This window comes from Mus musculus, chromosome 8 (assembly GCF_000001635.26).
Source record: "Mus musculus strain C57BL/6J chromosome 8, GRCm38.p6 C57BL/6J".
Lineage (NCBI taxonomy): Eukaryota > Metazoa > Chordata > Mammalia > Rodentia > Muridae > Mus > Mus musculus.
Window position 1 is genome coordinate 38,109,991 of NC_000074.6, and position 14,214 is coordinate 38,124,204.

A 14,214-nucleotide genomic window follows, 5' to 3' on the forward strand; every position below is an offset into this window, starting at 1 on the left:
CAACATATTTTACAAATTTCTGTAAAAACAATAGACCTGCCCACTCCACAAAAGAACATTGTGTATGATATGAAAATATGCCAGAAACTTATCAGAGAAGAGGTGGATGAGGAAGAAGAGAAATAGGAAAAATTTGAAATCCAGTAGGGAAGGGAACAAATAAGAACAAACCATACTGTTGCATGAACCATGCTGACACAAATACAGGTGAAAATGTCATAACTGGTACCATTAGTTTACATGTCAATTAGAAAATAAACTAAGACAAATCTATTTTGCTCTTTAACAGAATATAAATATTCTGTTTTGTTTTACTGAGTGCTAATAGGAAAAATCACATGTCCTTCTGAATCTGAATTTTTAACACACTCAGTTGGGTTGAGAAAGGATGCTACCAAAGATAGATTTTAGCAACCATTTTAACACACATCTCAAATATGAAAAGGAATGGAAACCCCTGAATGCCAAAACCTAGCAACAAGGTAGTTAATCACAAAAGTAAAGAACTTGTGTCACAAGTTATGAAAAACTTAATGGTTGGCTGCAAAAGTTATCTTAAAGAGCAATCAAATTAGACATCTACAGCATAGATTAGCATATCTTAAATATAAAAATAAAACTTAAATATCGCATTCCTTATTAACCTCCAGATATTAAATTTTACAATTGTTTCTATACTAGATGAAGCAAAAAAATATAACTTCATGTTAAAGTTTAAGTATTTTTATTTCTCATTTGATTAACACTAACCAATACATATGACCTGAAGATTCATTGTAACTATTTTACATTATTGCTCCATGAGAAACATTTCTAATGACTATTTACTTGTTCTTAAGCTAGTCGTTTCATAGAAAGAACAGATATATTTTCAATGTTTAAGTTCACTAGGGTATTTTAAAATTCTTTCACAATTACATGTTAGAATTAATGAATTCTATTGCATACATAAATGCCTCTCATCAGTAGAAGTAGCAGGTCCTATACAAGTTTGTAACTTAAATTGCAATGAGAAACTACGTGTTGTTGTCCTGCTTGTTTGGGTTGTGACAACTTTGCTGTCACTGGGAGTGCTCTAGATCTAAAGAACAGAGAGCATATATACCTGTGGTAGAAGAAGAGATTTCTTAAAAGTAAGTAACATGTTTACAGAAGTTACCACAAAATGGTCAGAAACTGGTTATTTATGACTATGTTACTAAGTTCTTATATAAATAAACAAAAGTTTGGAGCTGAGACAAAAGGATGGACCATCCAGAGACTGCCATATCCAGGGATCCATCCCATAATCAGCCTCCAAACAATGACACCATTGCATACACTAGCAAGATTTTGCTGAAAGGACCCTGATATAGCTGTCTCTTGTGAGACTATGCTGGGGCCTAGCAAACACAGAAGTGGATGCTCACAGTCAGCTATTGGATGGATCACAGGGCTCCCAGTGGAGGAGCTAGAGAAAGTATCCAAGGAGCTAAAGGGAAATGCAACCCTATAGGTGCAACAACGTTATGAACTAACCAGTACCCCGGAGCTCTTGATTCTAGCTGCATATGTATCAAAAGATGGCCTGGTCGGCCATCACTGGAAAGAGAGGCCCATTGGACATGCAAACTTTATATGCCCCAGTACAAGTGAACGCCAGGGCCAAAAAGTGGGAATGGGTGGGTAGGGAAGTGGGGGGAGGGTATGGGGCACTTTTGGGATAGCATTGCAAATGTAATTGAGGAAAATACCTAATAAAAATAAAAAAGAAATTTCATTAGAAATGATAAAAATTAAAATTGTAAAATTAAAATTATAAAATTAAAATGAAAGTATAAAACAAAACAAATTGATTATTCTGAAGCCTCACTGTTGGAGGGGACTGGAATTGGAAAAGGTTGTGTTCTTATTTAATTGTTAAATGTGGAATTGCTATACTCAATGACTCTCTTAATAACTAAAGTGGTTTTTTATTGCCTGAATCAATGATATTACAGCTAGAGAAGTTACTTACTTGATGACCCCAGATATTTTTCACTAATTGCTTCTTCTGTATTCAAAACAATGTTTAATTCTCGTGGTGAAGCTTTCGTTTTACTTAATTTTTAATTCTTGTGAGGTCATTCTTTTAAAATATTTGTATTAATTTCTGAAAAATACTTTTATTATATTTTGGAATTTCACACAATATATGTTTGAACATATTTACCTATAATTTCTCTACCTAATTTGTTCCAGACACACCCCCATCATTTACCTCCATATCTCATGCCCTCTGTGTTTATTTTTCATAATCAGAATATGCCCTTTTGAACCTCCCATATACTCCTGGGTTTAGGACCATCCACCGGAGCTTATTTGACCTATCAAGAGCCACAACATTAAAAAAAAGGTCTGTTCCTCACAAAAAAGGTACCAACTGTCCTAAACCCCACAGTTATGTATATACATTTATGAACTCCTCCCTGTCCATGCTAGAACATTTTCTGGCTTGTTCTTCCAGTGGTCTTTGCTCTCATAAGTATAGCTACCATGGGATGGTGAGTGCGGTGTTCCTGTCATGGTGAGCAGACACATTCACTCCTATCTACGCCAATCTTTGCCATTATAATCTTTATGTACCCTCTTCTGCAGTGGTCCCTGGGCTTTAAAGAGCTGTGTGATATAAATGTCCCATTTGTGGCTGAGCACTCCAATGACACATTAGTCGCTCCACTTTTACCAGCTGTTGAGTTCCTCCGATAGTCACCATCCATCAGACAAGGAAACTTACTGGTGAATTCTGAGCACTTAACTAATTTATGGGAAGAAATATATGAGAGAGTAGTTGAGAATGAAATCTGAGCTGCTAAAAAATTGGTGAATGTTACTCTCTTTTAAAGTCTCTGAGCATCTCAAAAGCTAGGAATGAGTATATATGCAGGATGCTTCAGCTAATCCTTCCAGAGAAGTCAATAATGTGCTATGAAAAGTTTTGAAGAGGATGTCCTACTGTCTACCCCACACCCTGCCAGGCCTCACCACTCCCTGAGGCCTCAAGTCTCTCAAGAGTTAGTTGCTTCTTCTTCCACTGAGGTCAGACCTGGAAGTTGCCTGTTGTAGATGTGTCAGGGGCCTCAGACCAGCTGTTATATCCAGCCTGGCTGGTGGTTCAGTGTCTGAAAGATCTCAAGGGTCCGTGCTAGTTGAGACTGCAGGTCTTCCTATGAGTTTGCCCTCCTCCTCAGCTTCTTCCACCCTTTCCTTAACTCAACCACAGGGGCCCCCAAATTCAGAGGAAGGAGGAATGGAATGAGAAACTGTAGGAGGGCAGACAGGGAAGAGGGGCAATGACTGGACTCTAAAAAAAAAATAAATAAATAAAATAAAAATAAATAAATATAAAAATATTGAAGTAATTTCTTCGCTTTCACTGAGCATATTCACATTTATTAGATGACTATATGTATAATATTTGATAATATCACAATATTATATAACAAAAAACCTATAGTATATGAAAGAAACATGTTTGAAAAAGAAGTAATCAATATTAGTATTCTTACACATATCTAGCATTCTTACATGTATTTCTTTTTAATGTATAAAACAGACTCACATATAATGCTTTTTTGTAGTACTCTACCAAAATATGAGTTCCTATTTTACACATTACCTTTCCTTTCAATAATAAAGGAACGCTATACTGTTAGAAAATTTCTCTGCTTGCTATTCATCTAATGTAAGATAAATATTCAGAATTTATATAAAAATTTAAAAATCATAGTGTAAACAACTAGTCAAGTGTTTAAAATTTAACAATTAAATTATCTAGAAACAAGTACAAATGGCCAGAAAGCATATGGGAAAATGACAAAATTTAAAGCCAATGGAAAAACAAAAATCGCAGCGATACCTAATCTTACCATATTAAGAATGTGAATTTTAAACAAACACAGTAAGTATAATTTAATAAAGAGTTGGAGACACAATATTATAAACTTTTAATGAGAATATGATAGTATAGTGTCTATGAAAACTATAAATAATTATGGAAAGTATATAAAGAATATAAAAATATGAAAGCTGGCCTAATAAAATGGTGGAGCACTTTAACCTTATCACTTAGGAAGTTAAATTATTTGAGGATAGATTTACAGACATAAAACAAAACAAAGCAAAACACACTGATTCTAAATAATCCAAAAATCTGAATAAATTTAATGTATAGTTCTGTTTTGTAGAAAACAGTCAAAAAAGGAAAGTCAACACAAAAGATACTTCTATGCCTACTTTTATAATAGAACTAGTCAAAATACTCAAGATATACTATTAGCCTATTGGCCCATAGGCAGAAGAATTAAACTGATAAAAAAATGTTAAAAGCACACAGCAGAGCATTATCTATCACAAGATGAAATCAACTCTTTTCGCATAAAATGAATAAAACTGGAAGACACCATGCTAAGTGAAACTGGCTACACTCAGAAAGATTAGTGCCTCATGGTCTCTATCATAATGTAAATGAAAAGAAATCAAGTTAGCTCAAAAGCTGATAATGCATTAGCAGGGTCTGGGTGCATGAAAATGGACCAGAAACAGAAGAAGAGTGTATGAACATTACCAACTTATCACATAAGCATGTACACATATCACAAAAATTTATTAATGTATTTAATGTAAAACTTAGATAAGTATATTAAATAATACTTGGTCATCTTGAATTAATGGATGAACAAATGAACAGTCTTAATCTGAACAATATCAGTTAGAAGAATACTCAAATAATACTTTTGAATTTTAAGTAGAATATTGGAATCATTATCAAAGACTAAAACTAAAAAAAATCACAAGAATAATTATAAAACCTGTAAAATCAATGTTAATTGGTCTACTAAGTAATACTAAAGAGCAATGTTTTGTGAAAGCGTATGCAAGATGTACTCAAAACGTACACCTGTGTGTCAATAGCAGCTCTGCAGAAAACTGACTCCATCATGGCTTTTCAACATTAACATCATTCTTTTCTTATCACACATTCAGTATACTATCGAGGCATATTTTCTTCTGCTCCTTACCAAGCATCTATCTGTACATTATGATGGAAAAGTAACTTCGATGGCATCTGCTTGCTTTCAAATACAGAGAATGTGATGTTTCTATTGCCATTTGGCAGAAGTTACACGAAGAATTCAATAGGATGGAGAGAAAACTGTGCTTTATGCTCATCACAGTGCAATGTACAAGGCTGGGGAATAAGAACAAGCACACTGCCTATCAGCTGGTGAGTGAAGAAGATAACACAAACGTTTTAGCAAACTATTCAACCACAATAAAAAGAATAATGGAATTGTGTCATTTTTACCAACAGGAGTAAAAATGGAAAAGAGTAAGTGCAGTAATCTAGCACAGAATGATAAATACCACATGACATCACCCTCCAGTGGTATCTATAAAGAAGGATGGGAAGGGGCTGAGTGATGGGGTCATTGGTACTACCTCATAATTGCATAGGAGTAGTGAGAGGCTCTATTCTTGTATGGCACAATAGGATGGCTAGAGATAACAAAGTAAGGTCATTCCAAAAAAAAAAAAAGCTATTATAATGAATTCTGCATATTCTCACTATAAAGAAATGATGTTTAGGAAGATAGCTATGAAACACTATTTAAATGTTATATATAATATGAATTTAATGAAGCATCCAATTACCCTTCTGATTTTATGTTCTACATGCCATTTAAAATTAATTTTCATTTTTACACACTGAGACACAAGTAAAATGTATGTATTAGTTATGGAAATGCTATTATATCTATCTTGGGAGAAAACAATTAAACCTTTCTTTTGAAGATTGAGAGTAGTATATCATGGAAAATATTTTATTTCCTTACAGAAAAACAGTCCTAGAAAGGAATCCTATGCCCCTGAGCTCTTCAATTTTCTGAACTGACTTGCTGCAATTTTACAGAGCTAGGAATAAGTCACCATTCTAAGTTCTGCTCCATAGGACATAAGTGCCAGTTGGTTTCCCTGAAGTGACTGTGTATCTCTCAGAATATTCCTAGGTTGTGACAATCCTGTTCAAAACATTCTCTATTTACCCATTTCTGGAACAATAAAATGTATTATAATCAAGGAGGCTGAAATATTATGTAAGCTAGTCATGACATAATTGTTGCACATACAAACTCAGAGCATCTAAGGTTAATTGCTGAAGAGCTAAACAAGTTCGACCCAGTATGATTTCCAGCATAAATAAAGGAGATGCTTCTGATACTCCACCTACATTTGTAGAGCTCTACATGAGATGATGGCTGGGGCAGAGGGTGTCACTATCCTTTAAAGGTACAGCTTTAGTTATATTGTTCATGCCCAGTGGAGGGTTCCCCACTCACATGAGAACAGACTGGTTATTGGATTTATAAGGTTATTTAAAAGAAAAAGAAGGAAGGAGGGAAGGAAGGAGGAAAGGAAGGAAGGAGGAAAGGAAGGAAGGAGAGACAGAGGGAGGGAGGAAGGAAGGAAGGCAATAAAGAAGGAAGGAAGGAAGGAAAGAAAGAAGGAAGGAAAGAAAGAAAGAATGAAGGAAGACACATTAAGTTGGGATAGAGATGTGGTGGAAATTTCTGTTGGTAATTGGATAGGCAAGTGATGGAGATATACAAAAGACCCATGGCATCCATGTTTTCAGTTTTCACATAACAAGTTAAAAATAAAGTTTTAAATCTAAATTACTTACATTGAGTAAATAATTAACTCTCTGTTACATGTGCAGATAGTTTCCTGATGACAAAGTGACCATTTAATGCCATTGGAAGTCACTTCAATAAATCTTATTCCATAATAACTTTGCTTTCCTTACTAAAGGAGACTGCCAGTGTGTAAGAGAACACTGTGAAATATATCTTCAAGTCATGGTGTGTCTTTCCAGAACTTCTTCCTAAGCGGTGTCTATATTTAGGAAACATGACTGTGATGTTATTGGACACTGACAGCTATAATATGAGTGCCCTGATCTCTGGCTAACATAAATACCACTGACAAAGAATGACACATTTGCAGACATACACGTTTGGAGAAATTGTATCTTAAAACTGATGGAAAATAAAGGTTATGCTTCATGAACACTAAGCACAGACAGGACAAAAACAACAAAACAAAACAAAAAACAATGCATGATCATAGTTACTTTGATTTTATAAGCAGGAATGACTCAATAGATTTATTTTAAAAGGAGAGATTGTAAAACAGTTGAGGTCAATCCTATTCTTACTTTGTTCTTACAAAAGTACTTGTGTTTTAATTTTTGTTTTTGTTTTTTTTTATTTATTCATTTTTACACTCCATATTTTATTTCCCCACCCCTGTCTACATTCTGACTGTTCCACGTCCCATACCTCCTCCCCACCTTCTTATCTCCGCGGGATGTCCCCCACCAGCACCCTACCTGACCTCTAAACTCCCTGGGGCCTCCAATCTATTGAGGACATCTCTGAATGAACACAGACCCAGGAGTCCTTTGCTGTATGTGTGTTGGGGGCCTCATATCAGTTGGTGTATGCTTCCTGTTTGGTGTTCCAGTGTTTGAGAAATCTCAGGGGTCCAGATTGAGACTGCTGATCCTCCTACAGGGTCTCCCTTCTCCTCAGCTTCTTCCAGCCTTCCCTAATTCAACAACAGGTTTCAGCTGCATCTGTCCATTGGTTGGATGCAAATATCTACATCTGACTCCTTAAGCTGCTTGTTGGGTCTTCCAGAGAACAGTCATGCTAGGTCCCTTTTTGTGAGCATTCCATAACCTCAGTAATAGTGTCTGGCTTTGGGGCCTCCCCTTGAGCTAGATCTCTTTGGGCCTGTCATTGGACCCTCTTTTCCCCAGGCTCCTCTTCATTTCCATCCCCTAATACATTCAATATAATACAATTATAGGTCAGAGTTGTGACTGTGGGATGCTGAACCCCCTCTGCCTTCATTTGACGTCTTGTCTTCCTGCTGGAGGTGGGCTTTATAAGTTCCCTCTCCCTACTGTCAGGAATTTCATCTAAGGTCCCTCCCTTTGAGTCCTGAGAGTCTCTCACCTTCCTGGTCTCTGGTACATTCTGGAGGGTCCCCCAAACCTCCTATCTCCTGAGGTTGTCTGCTTCCTATCTTTCTGCTGACCCTCAGGGCTTCAGCATTTTTCTTCACCCAATACCAGATCAGGTCCTCTTCTTCCCTCACTGTCCCACACCCCATCATGGCCTAATCATTAAGAGCACTTGTCCTGGCAGAGGACCTGGGTTCAGGTCTCAGAAACCCATGTGGTAGATGACAACTGTTGTTAACTCCAATTCTAGGGAATCTAGCATCCTTATTTGGCCTCCTTAAACACAAGGCAGGCACTTGCTTATATGATGATAAAACAAGTACAAATATAAAATAAAAACTTCAGCAAACAGCCTCTTGAAGTGCTCACTCACCATCAGCAAAGTGTGACATAAAGTATGACATTGTCACTGAATGACAATTATGAAGACAGACTTACTGGCATTAATTGATAGTAACTGGTATAAAATATGATACAAGTGAGGAATATTCAAAATCTGCACAATGGAATATTATTTACTAAAATTATTATTTAAAAAAATAAATGTATACATAGAAAGCCTAGAGCTACATATTTTCGGTGATGCATGTGGATTTGTGGGTGCAATTAGACCCATTGACATGGTCACCTCTAAAGGGCATAAGAATGGAAAGAAGTTTGGAAATAATGATAAACACATAACAAAAAAAGGGAAATCGATATAGAAAATGTTAGATGAGCCCATTTTCCTCAAATCTGTGATACTAGAATAATAAAGAGAACATACTTAAAAGTTAAAACCTTCAAAATTGTCTTCTAAAACAGTACCATATCATATGAAATTTAAACTGATTTCTTAACCTGTTACATCTGAATTCTCTAGAGAGCCACCATTACACATAATGCAGACATGATCACTTCTAGTATTTAAGCTATGCTTGCTCCTTCTCTCCTCCTCCTCCTCCACATCCTCCTCATCCTTCTTTTCTTCCTCTCCTTTTCCTCTTCCTCCTCCTCTTCATCTCCTCCTTTGTCCTTCTCCTCTTCTTCTCCCACCTCCTCTTCTTTTTCTTACTCTTAGTCTCCCTCTTTCTCCTCCTCCTCCTGCTACAAAAACTGAATTTTCCTAAAAGCTTACATCTTTTGTTGCATACAAGTGTGACACTATATCTCATTTGTAAAAGTGAATCAGGCATTTAATAATATCCTTTTAAACTAGAGCCTCTCTAAACTGGGTGATTCAATTAACAGATAATTAAACACCAGATATGAGAACTTCGGGGACTTACACAATGAAGCTTTATCAGGATGAAAGACGTTTACATGTTCCACAAAGATTGGTCTCTGACTGAATGAAACTGGGAATTGCAAGCAAAGCAAAGCAAGAGGCATTTGATAACAAGCTGTTCATTAACGCATTAGCTTTCCTGAGCTTAAAAAAAAAAAAAAATGTCAAAACCTCTTCTGCTCACCCAGCCAGGGAGAAATAACTACAGAGCAAAAAGAATGTTGCTTGCATTTGTAATAGAGGCCAAATATTACTATAAATAAACTTCTAAATTATTTGTAAAAAGTGAATATTTACAATTATTTTTATTTCACAGCATTTTATTTCCAGGATTTATCATTATTAATTGATCTTTATTCACCTTCTCTTAGCCTCTTTCTTATTTGTCTCCTCCATTGTGAATATTCTTTTGTAAATATATGGTATTTTACCTCATTGAACAGTATGGAACATTTGTAGGGGTATGATTTCCAAAGGAGAAACAAGTTCAGAAGAAAATAACAAGATAAGAAATAATATCCAGCTCACCATTGTAAATCAATTTGTTATTGACATTTGAACATAGTAAACAAAAAAGTCTTACCTATTAACACTTCTATACTCTTACAGGAGATATGAAAAAATAAAGATCCAGAGTATTTAGGAGTTTGTCTAATATCTTATAATAAATACAATATTAAAAAAATATCTATCCCCTTTTTCATAATAAACTATGAAAGCTTATTGGATAGTCACAGATTTTCATCACTCAAGTCTTCCATTTACCAGGTTACTGCTTGCTTGCTTAAGAGAGAACACTAGAATTCAAATTTGATTTTGCTACACACTATATATGGCTTTGGCAATCTTATTAGGCCTCTTTTTCCAGGCTGACATGAAAATGATAGTCATCACATGTAGCTCATATAACTGCTGAAAATATGAAAAAAAGTCAATTGATGTTACTTACTTTCTTTTAGTTTGGATTATAACATAATTACAATCCTCTCTTCTCATTCTTCCCTCCATGCCCTCCTGTATACCTCTTGTTGGTAGCTTTCAAATCTGTCGCCTCTTTTTCATGAATTCTTTTTGCATGCATATATCTATATTGAAATATAGATAAATATGACTTGCTCAGACTCTGTAATGTTACTCATGGATGTTTTTTAGGGCTGATCATGTGATATTGAATAAACAATGGCATGCTTTCCCTTGGGGAAGACTATTTCTCGCACTGTTTGCAGTGCTCATATTTGTAATGTAGGGTTAGGCTTCATTCACTTCTGCCCATCCACTCTTGCATGTCTACTGCTGTTACCCTTGTTCAGCATATGTTTAGGACCCTTTGTTTAAAACAAGCAAAAAGCTCTAAATTTTAGTGTATTCCTTTTTACTGCATTATTTTATTCTCAACACAGACTAAATGCTAGTAAACACACTTGGTATAATCTCTGCAGTTAAGAAGTATGTGTGTAATGAGTCTAATGAGTATACATTTGATAAGTAAATTTATATTTAGCTTCGATCTTTCCTTTTACCATGTCTCTTATTCAACAGATACCTATGATAGTACCTAGAACATGACTAAGGTTTTTCTACTTTCTCATGGTCAATTAGTTCCATCTTTTATAAAACTATTGCTGGGGGTTCTCATGCTGCAAATATCCATTATCTTATATAGTTCTGCCTAGAGAAGTTTTACTCTAAAGATTGTATTTTACATTTCATACAATTCTCTCTTTCCTTCTCACTCCAATACTCCTCAATACCTGTTCTTTTTAGAATCCATAATAATATTCTACCTTATTATTTTGTCAAATTCCCTGTTTGTTTCTATTACACACACACATACACACACACATACATGCACACACAGTGTACATACACACTCCTGCTATTGAGTAAACTTTCAATCTGCTTCTGAGAATTGTTTTCATTTTAAAAGGACAATATTTCACATTTTTCCACATAACCTTTTCCAATAAATAGCTATGAAGCCTGAAAGAATCCTTTCCTAGTTAATGACCACTCAGATTCACATAATCATCCTTCTGAAAGGTCAAATGGAATGTAGATGTGGTCCTTTACTTACTGAAAGTAAAAGCATGGTACTTGAGTTTTAGGCCTATGAACATGATACAATTTGCTCCCAGATGAAATTATTGCCTATGACCTTCGCGAGGTGGAGCATAATTCTGAAGGCACTGAGCCCAACATCTGGTCTCAGTAAGTGAAACAAGCCACCGACTAAGCAAAGATGTAGAATGAGGCAAAATGAGCAGCAGACATGACAGATTCTATATATTCACATGTTTTCACCTTCACTTGATGGTGGGAAAGTAAGCAAAAGCAGGTCAATAAGGAATTTGGAAAAACTTGAAAGAATGGATGCTCAACCTGAACATATTCAAGGGACATACATACATTAGAGACAGATAAAATAAAACGACATGGCAGATGTTGGAAAGGACCACAAAGAAAAAAGACACCAATTATTTATCATCTTTAAACTTTTCTTTATGCGAGTATAAAGGTGAGAAATTTCTCTATTTGAAATAAGCAACTGAATACCAACGAATGACAATAAAATTTGCTATATGCATATGCATGTATATGTGCATATACATATTCATCATGTACATTATATACATCACACGCATGCATATATAATAGACATGTGTACAGGTTTTTTTTTCAGTTTCCTTTTCTTGTGCTGGAATATATATAGAGGGCATTATTGGATATTGCAGAATCTCTCATCTATTTACATTTTTCTTCTGATTACTTTTTTGTCAACTGCCCCTTTTACATTGCCTACAGACAAGCCTGAAGGGGATTTTTCTCATCAATAATTGATGTAGAAGGAACTGGCTCATTTGAGGAAGTGCCATGTCTGGGCAAATAATTCTTGGAGTTCTGAGAAAGCAGGATGAGCAGGCCAGTAATCAGCATTCTCCTACTGTCCCTCCAGATGTTGCCTGTAGGCTCTTACCTTGAGTTTCTGCCCTAAGTTCCCTCAATTGATGGAGTGTAACTCATAAAGTAAATAAACTTTTCCCCTTTCCTTCTTAAATTGCTGTTGGACATATCTATCACAACAATAGAAACAGAACTAGGGCAATTATCAAGATCAAGAACGTTTAGGAGTAACATTTTCCTTGTATAATCAACTGTCACAGAATTCTGGCATTAACTAGTAGAGTATGGCTGGGTATACACACATACACATACATACACACACAAACACACCCACATGTGCACACACACACACACACACACACACACACACACACACACAAGTTATGTAATACACTTCATGGTTTTTCCATGAGTTTGCTATTTTTCTTCAACTACGCTCAGTTTCTTTATCTGTGAACAGCCTAATGGCATTATTAGTAACTCATAGTAGTTTTATTAGGAAGGATAAATTTACACACACAAATACTCAAATTCATAGTAAATTGTATATGAAATGTATAAATTATTACTTTGTCTCATGTCGTTCCAAATTTAATCTTAGTAAGAAGCTAAGTAGTAGTTATAAACCACTTAATTTAATAAAATATTAATTTGTTGAGTAAAAATGTATTCCTCAGGAAATTTCTTTTTCAAATCGCTATGAGCTTTGAAATATCCACATAGCAATAAGTGGACATCAAATTTTAGGCCAAGTGGATCTAGGACCTCCACATAAAACCAGATATGCTGAATCCAATAGAAGAGAAAGTGGAGAAGAGCCTGAACACATCAGCCCAACGGAAAATCTCCTGAACAGAAAATTAATGGTTCATGCTCTAAGATCAACAATCAAAAAATGGGACTTCATCAAATTGAAAAGCTTCTGTAAGGCAATGGACAATGTCAATAAGACAAAATGGCAACCCAGAGATTGGACTGAAGGAGCTGAAAAGGATTGCAACCTCATAGGAAGAACAATATCAACTAATCAGACCATCCAGAGCTTCCAGAGACAAAACCTTCAACCAAAGAGTACACATGGAAGGACGTATGGCTCCAACAGCAAATGTAGCAGAGGATGGCCTTATCTGACATCAATGGGAGGGGAGGCCCTTGGTCCTGTGAAGGCTTGATGCCCCAACATAGGGGAATGATAAGGTGGAGTGGAAAGAGTGGGTGAATAGGTGGAGGAGCACCCTCAAAGAGGCAAAGGGGAGGGAAATATGGGGATGGATGGGGGATTTCTGGTGGTGTAACCAGGAAAGGGGATATCAATTGACATGCAAATGAAAAAAACAACTAATAAAAAATTATTAAACATTGTAATATGCATGAAAACAACTTGATTTTAAAAAAATAACTAACCCATTCAAATCAAAGGATGATTGCAAACATCAAAGTCAATAGCCAGAAATAAATCTTTTCAAAGACTAGGGAATAGAAAGTAATTGAGAAAAAATAATAATTATCAAGAAAGAGGAATTGTTGAGGGAGGACTAATAACTAATAGAAAGCACGACAAAGGGAATTCTGGGCATGTGCAGCTAATTCCTTATTTTATCTACATTTATATACTTAGCTTCAAATTTAATTCTTTAACTTTAAACATTTAAATTTAATTGAGTAATAAAACTATAAGAAAGGACAATAGGGACACAAAAGCCATAAAAGTACAAGACACAGGAATAACTTCCTCAAGACAAAAATTCACATAGAGGTTTTTCATCAAATAAAAAGACAATGGAAAATTGAATGAGTATTAAATGTTATAACAAAGACACATCACCAAAGGTAACGGCTATGTGAAATTGTGCAAGTGGTGAAACCTCCCTGAGGAGTCCAAGCCTTTAACTCTCCTTTTGTATCATTATGTGCCATTTGGGAAGAAATTACCTCCAAGTTTTAAGGATGAACAGACAGCACTTTCATTGGCTAAAGTAATGCAAACATTCGGACT

General features: G+C 35.5%; 1 protein-coding gene across 4 annotated transcripts in view; it reads right to left on the reverse strand.

Moving 5' to 3' along the window:
- The window catches only part of Sgcz (sarcoglycan zeta), a 1,143,866-nt gene that overhangs the window by 592,151 nt on the left and 537,501 nt on the right, over positions 1-14,214 (reverse strand). Inside the window, exon 1 of one of the 4 annotated variants that reach the window (XM_011242138.1) lies at positions 10,267-13,143. The exons of the other annotated variants lie outside the window; for them this stretch is intronic. The gene's annotated coding sequence lies outside the window, so the exon portion shown is untranslated. Of the gene's footprint in view, positions 1-10,266; positions 13,144-14,214 lie in introns of those variants that run through there. 4 annotated transcript variants of the gene reach the window in all.